At 42.3% G+C, this 7,417-nt stretch overlaps 1 pseudogene; it reads left to right on the plus strand.

Moving 5' to 3' along the window:
- Positions 1-3,041: 3,041 nt before the first annotated feature.
- Positions 3,042-3,663, plus strand: LOC106968341 (ferritin light chain-like; annotated as a pseudogene).
- Positions 3,664-7,417: the final 3,754 nt, after the last annotated feature.

Genomic DNA, 7,417 nt, shown 5'->3' on the forward strand with positions numbered 1-7,417 from the left:
GATTCTCAGAAACTCCTGAGGGACACTTCGTGTGTCTTGATAGTTTTTCCAAACACTAAACAAAGACCAGGCTGTGTTTCAAGCCTTTTTCAAATGATAAACAAACCTTTTTGCCAACAAAGAACAGACACCACGATGTCACATGTTGGTGTTCATTTATGATCTTCCTGCTTGGTGCAATTAGCCCCTTAATCCATAAACTCTTGAGCTCCTACTGTGTGCCAGCCACTAATCCAAATGCTTTTAAGGACTTCACATCGCGGTGAAGAGCAAACAGGTAAATAGAGAGATGCATTAATTTCTAATAAGTGGAATGGAAGAGGTAACCGTGAGGTGTCATGAGTAGGGGGGAGTGTATTTAACCCAAACTGGAAAGTGGGGAGCTCAAGAAGTCTTCGTAAAGGGAATGACATCTCTGACTAGGTTTGTTGTTGTTGTTATTTGTTTTTTGTGTTTTTTAAAACTAGATATTAGGTTTTTAAAGTTAAGTAGGAGCTACTCTAACAAAGAAGTCAGGGTGAGCTGGTGGTGATAACGATGGCCCAGGTAGCCAAGAGGTACTGTGGAAAGGCACAAGGAAAAACTAGCACAATCTTTGGGGACTGATATTGGGGGCTACATCTAGCATAAAGTGGAGGGCATGAAGGGTTAAGGGTGCTGAGACATGCTGAGAGGTCAATCATGTCAGCGAGGGTAAGCGGAAGCCAAGTCTGCAAGAGCCTTGGATGCCCTAAGGAGTATGATTGTTATCCTCAAGGCAGTTCAAAGCCATTGTAGGATTTTAGCAGGGAAGTTCACAGTTCAAGATTTGTATTCTTCTCACTGCAGCAAAGGTAAAAAATGGACCTAAGATCACAGCGGTGAAACAGTTTTACTCCACATAGAATAGGATGCCATTCCCCTCTCTCTGTACTCCCTAGAAGTGCAGGCAGTGCAGGAGAAGACACATTTGGAAGAAAGAGGGAAAGAAGAGCTCAGTTTAGGAAATGTTAAACTTATGGTGCCTGTGCTACGTCCCAGTGAATATGTCCACTTTGATTTACGGAAGAGGTTCAGGGTGGTGGTACAGATTGGGGAACAGGTGACTGTGGATGCCGTGGAGGCAGGGCTAATGCTCAGCTGTGATGCTCTGGCATGGCTCTGTCAGATGCTTATGGCCAGAATCTGTTTCTATTTGTCCATGCCCACCTTTGCCAGTTATTAAATATTGTGACCAGAATCTCCATATGAGATGATCCAGAATGACGGTAGGAAAGGGTTGAAGATAGAACTCTACAAAATGTTCATGTATTTACTGGAAGACCAAAGATGAAGGGGGAGGAGGAGGAAGAAGAGGGGGAGAAAGAGGAGGAGGAAGGAGAGGTAGGAGATTTATAACAGCAAAGACCAGTAGGAATGTTTCAAACTGAGAGTTAATAGTGTCTGGGGAGGGGCACTTACATGGCTCAGTCGGTTAGGCGGCCCGACTCTTCGTCTTGGCTCAGGTCGTCATCTCATGATTTGTGAGATGGAGACCTGAGTCAGGCTCTGTGCTGAGAGTGCAGAGCCTGCTTGGGATTCTCCCTCTCTCTCTCTCTCTCTCTCTCTCTGTCCCTTCCCCACTCACAGGCACACTTTCTCTCTCTCTCTCTCTGAAAATAAATAAATAAATAAATATATAAATAAATAAATAAATATTAAAGAAAAGATAGTGTCGGGGAAGGGGAGCATATGAAGGAGAGAAGACCCTGGACATATTTCAATTTGAGAGGAAAGAAAGTACGTGGATGAAGAGTAAAGCAACAGAAGAGAGAGGGGTGAACAATAGAATGACGTCCTAAAGTAAATAGGAAAAGATAAGTACAGAACCTTCTACTATGTGGATCTATGTAATTATAGGGGGAGGAACTGGGAAACGATTGAGAGAGGGGAAGTAGCAGAAAAGATAGGGCAGTTCCTCTCACGATGTACAAGGCTAGAGTTTCAGCTGGGAGATTTCAGAGAGGTGATATGTAGGAAACCCAAGGAGAATGTTGTGTTTTGAAATGTGAAGAGCTCAGAGGAACCTCACCAGAGCTGGGCTGGAAAAAGTATACTTAAAAATACTCACCAAAGTTTAATCTTGTTTTTCTAATAGCTCTCTAGAGACTGGGTATAAAAACAGAAGAGGTAATCGTGTGGTTTGATTTAGCAGTGGAGTTTTGCTGCTAAATGAGGCTAGATGAGGAAACAAGAAAGTTGTCAAAGAGCGTTATTAGTCTTGTCTATACTTAGAGACACAAGAAAGGAGAGGAAGAGCAAGGATGAATGGAGAATCAAGAAAAATTGGAGAATAGGTATGAGTATAGAAATAAGAGAGCTAGAATGATATGAAAAGGTAATGTAAAAAATGTAGATCTTTAGGATTTCACTGGAGAAGCAATTCCGAATGCTATGAGGTATCCAGAATCCTAAGCAGGCTCCAGGCTCTGAGCTGTCAGCACAGAGCCTGACGAGGGGCTCAAACTCACAAACCGTGAGATCATGACCTGAGCCAAAGTCGGACGCTTAACTGGCTGAGCCACCCAGGCACCCCTCAAGCCCAGTTCGCTTTGATTCCAAGGTCTGTGCCCCTTCAATAATGGTGGGGCTTGAGGAGCACCTGGGTGGCTCAGTTGGTTGAGAGTGGGACTTCAGCTCAGGTCATGACCTCACAGTTTGTGAGATCAAGCCTCTGTCAGCACAGAGCCCACTTTGGATCCTCTGTCTTCCTCTCTCTCTGTGCCTCCCCTGCTTGTTCTCTCTCTCTCTCTCTCAAAAATAAATAAACATTTAAAAAAATAACAGTAAGGCTTGAGAAGAAGATGGGGGCAGTGAGGCGGTGTGCCCAGCGGTTCCAGGGATCTGTCTTTTGCTTCAACAGTATTTGGACAGAACAGACCCAGGAATGCCCCCTCTACCAGCCTCTGACCACCCTCCAACCTTTTTGCCAGTGGCAACCAGAGCCATCTTCTTGGCCACCATCTGCCTCTGGGACCAACCAATACTTTCTTTCCAACTTAGCTCCTAATTACCAATCAACCATGAGCTCCCAGATTAGTTAGAATTATTATACTGAGGTGGAGGTTGCCAACAACCTCATGATTAACATGCATCTGAGGGCCTCCTACACCTACCTCTCTCTTGGCTTCTATTTCCACTGCAAGGATGTGGCTGGGGGGTAGGGGGTGAGGAAGGGGGCACTTCTTCTGTGGTTGGCTGAGGAGAGGCTAGAGGGCACTGAGCTTCTCTTGAAGATGCAAAACCAGTGCAGCAGCCGCACCCTCTTCTAGAACATGCAGAAGCTGTCCCAGGATGAATAGGTAAAACCCTGGACACCTCGGAAGCCACCTGGTTCTGGAAAAGAACCTGAACGAGGCCCTTTTGGATATGCATGCCCTGGGTTCTGCCTGAGTAGACTCCCATGTCTGTGACTTCCTGGAGAACCACTTTCTGGATGTAGAAGTAAAACTCATCAAGGATATGGGGAAACACCTGACTAAGATCTGCAGGCTCATTGGCCCATAGGTTGGCTTGGCTGAGTATCTCTTCCAAAGGCTCACCCTTGGGCATGTCTCTGAAGCCCAGCTGCCCTTTGAGGGGCTCCTCGACCATATGGTTCATAAGTCTGACCATACACTGCAAATTTCTGGAGTCCCCAGATAAATAGAAGAACTCAGGAGGACTTAGGCCTCTGTAGAAGAAGCGTGCTGTGGCCTAAATGATCACATTTCTGAGGGTATGGAATGTTAGCTGATAAAAAACAATCAGGGAATGTATCATGTTGGCTCCATAAGGAAAACAATGAAGGCTTTGGCTACTAGGCAAATCATTCTCACTAGTGAAGACTCTTAAAAGTTTTGCTGATTATCTCAGTTTTCTTGACCACCATCCTTTTGGTCCCTACGGTATCTGATTTTGTCTTCTATCATGCTATATTTGACTCCTATTATTCATCATGTATATGTCATTACTGAATGCCCAATAAATGGCTTGTTCATCCTAACCAATTACTAAGCATATTATAGGTGCCTGATAGGCATGTCTTTGAATCTCTGGAGGAAACGATGAATGCTTTTAATGTACCATCTTGTGTTTTGTTTTCATCATCTTGTTAATATATGGTTTGCACAACATCTTATATTTTCTTTTGAGAACTTGAAGCCCAGTAGGCAGGATATGCTCTGAGAGAGCTCTAAAAGTCATAACATAACATTTCCAGGCCTCAACTCTGTCCACCATGCACAGACAACTGGGAGAAGGAAGTGAACCTATGGAATCTTCACAGACCTGAGTTCTCAGGCATAGCACAAAGGGAAGGAGAGTTTACATTCAACTTTTGTTATTTACCCAAAGAGAAATTATTTGCCTTGCTGAAATAGAAATTGCAATTTCTGAAGAGCACTGAGATGGTTAATAACTCCATTTTTTCCATCTCTTTCAAGCCTGTCTAGTGAGGTGGTACATTGTTTAATCAAGAAAATCTATCTCCTCTCTAAGGACCTACCCAACTGGGAGATTCCAAAGTTGTTGACAGCTTATTTTTGAAAACTATATATCTGCTCATGAGGTGAGCTGAAGGAAAAAGAATTTAATAACAAATAAATTTTCCCCAAGCTCACAATCCACTGCCTAGTCTCTAAATACCATGAAATATCTGGCCCACAGATACTACTGCTCAACTTCATCAAACAGATACATTATGAACCTTTAACCCTCCTCAAATGATTAGCCAAAAGTGGAGGAGGAGCCAAGATGGCGGAACAGCATGAAAGTTTTTTGTGTGTCTTGCATCCATGAAATACATTCAGACCAACACTAAACCATCCTACACACCTAGAAAACTGATTGCAGGATTAACACAACAATCTGCACAACCTGAACCACAGAATTTAGCAGGTATGCGGTACAGAGAGCTGAACTTGGGGAGTGAGAAGCCGCGACAGGTAGGGAACCGCTTTTGCGGGAGGAGAGAGGACAGAGACTGGGGAGGGAGGGAGGGAGAATACAGGAAAAGCACCCCTCCCCAAAAGCAGCTGGAGAGAAAGTGGAAAATTGGAAACAGCCACAGGGACTAAATTAAAAAAGGGAGAAAGGAGAAAGGAGAGGGTTTAACTTCCATTAAGACTGTAAACAAGGGGAGCACAAAGGCTGCAACTCTGCAGCTCGATACCTGGTGGTGCTCTGGTAGAAAGGGCGAATCCCCAGGAGCAGAGTGGGGTCTGGGAGGTTCTCAGGCCACACGGGGAAAAGCAGTTCCACTGCTGGAAGGACATTTGGTAGAGACTGTTGAAGCCACCTGGTCCCAGCAGACCCCAGAAAAATGGTCGCATTCGCTGGTGCTGGAACGAGGTCGTTAAGGGTGAAGCCTGGTGCCAGATGTGTGTTGTGATTTTCCATAATCCCTGAAAAGCTGCTGCTACACTATCTCGCGAACATTTTCTGGGACAGGCTGGCAACTGGCCTCAGTCTTGGGACACCGGCAGCAGCAGGGTCCAGCAGGAGTTCCTGGGTACAGCCAATATTTGGCCATTGCTCATTCGGCCATTGCTCAGCGAGACCCTCCCGTAGAGGGGTGGAGCAGGTCAAAGCTGCAGCCCTTCAGAAGTAAGGGGCCAGGGAAAACAGCCACATCTGAGACAAAACTTGGAAGAGAGGTATTGCCTGGGGCCTGGTCACAGAGAGTGAAAAAGTGGGGAGTGGACGAAACCTGAAAAGAGAGGACCAGTGCACGATTGCTGATCCAGGAGAACAGACTGGGTAGCTGGGTGGCACCATTTTCACCGCTCCCGCGCATGCGCATACGCACCTACAAGCACCGCAACAATCCACCCCAGTAGGCTAGCAGCGCCATCTAGTGGAGAGCGGAGCGGTTACACTTTGCCCTGCACAACTGGGCCAACTTCACTCTTCAAGAACACAAGTCTCACCGCTGGCTTATTTTATAGACTATAAAGAGCTACATAGACTGACTTCTAGGGGAAAACGAAGCAATTTCGGTCCTACTTCAATCTGTTAGCAGGTTCATCTATTCAATTTTCTTTCTTTTTTTTTTTCTTTTACAATTCTTTTCTTTTTCTTGAATATGGAGAGAAAAAATTCATTTTTATTTTCAGTTTTTATTAAAAATCTTTTTCTTTAATTTTTATTACTATATTTTTTACTTTTGTGTAAATTTTTTCAAATTCTATTTTACTTCCATCATTTTATTTTAGTCTACTTCAGTGTATTCACCTTTTTAAATTTTCAAACAATTTCCTTTTTTTTCTTTCTTTTTCTTTTTTCCCTTTTTCATTTCTTTTCTTTTTCTTGAATGCAGAGAGAGAAAAACTTAATTTTTACTTTAAATTTCTATTAAAAATATTGTTATTACTATCTTTTTTGCCTTTATGTAAATTTTTTCAAATTCTATTTTACTTCCATCATTTTATTTTAGTCCACGACAGTATATTCACTTTTTCAAAATTTCAACCAATTTCTTTTTTTTCTTTTTTCTCTTTTTTGTTTCTTTTCTTTTTTTCTTAAACACAGAAAAAGAAAAAATTCATACTTATTTTTAATTTTTATTAAAAATATTTTTCTTTAACTTTTTTTCTACTATATTCTTTACTTTTGTGTATATTTTTTCAAATTCTATTTTACCCCCATCATCTCATTTTAGTCTACTTCAGTGTATTCATTTTTTCAAATTCTCAAACGATTTCCTTTTTTTTCTCCCCCCACTTTTTTTCTCTAATCTGTCAAACCACTTTCAACATCCAGACCAAAACACACCTAGGATCTAGCATCATCTATTCGATTGTTGTGTGTGTGTGTGTGTGTGTTTAATTTTTAATTTTAATATTTTTGTAATTTTAATTTTTTTAAATTTCAATTCTTCTACCTCATTAATTCCTTTTCTCCCTTCAAAATGACAAGATGAAGGAATTCACCCCAAAAGAAAGAGCACGAAGAAACGACAGCCAGGGATTTAACCAACACAGATACAAGCAAGACGTCTGAACCAGAATTTAGAATCACGATAATAAGAATACTAGCTGGAGTCAAATATAGATTAGAATCCCTTTCTGCAGAGATAAAAGAAGCAAAAACTAGCCAGTCACAGATGGATGCAGCGGCGGCAAGGATGGACAAGGCAGAACAGAGAATCAGCGATATAGAGGACAAATTTATAGAGAATAACGAAGCAGAAAAAAGAGAGGGCAATTAAAGCAAAAGAGTACAATTTAAGAATTAGAGAAATCAGTGACTCATTAAAAAGGAACAACATCAGAATCATAGGGGTCCCAGAAGAGGAAGAGAGAGAAATAGAGGTAGAAGGGTTATGTGAGCAAATCATAGCAGAAAACTTTCCTAACCTGGGGAAAGACACAGACATCAAAATCCAGGAAGCACAGACGACCCCCATTAGATTCAACAA

The sequence above is a fragment of the Acinonyx jubatus genome, chromosome B2, assembly GCF_027475565.1.
Source record: "Acinonyx jubatus isolate Ajub_Pintada_27869175 chromosome B2, VMU_Ajub_asm_v1.0, whole genome shotgun sequence".
In the NCBI taxonomy this organism is placed as follows: domain Eukaryota; kingdom Metazoa; phylum Chordata; class Mammalia; order Carnivora; family Felidae; genus Acinonyx; species Acinonyx jubatus.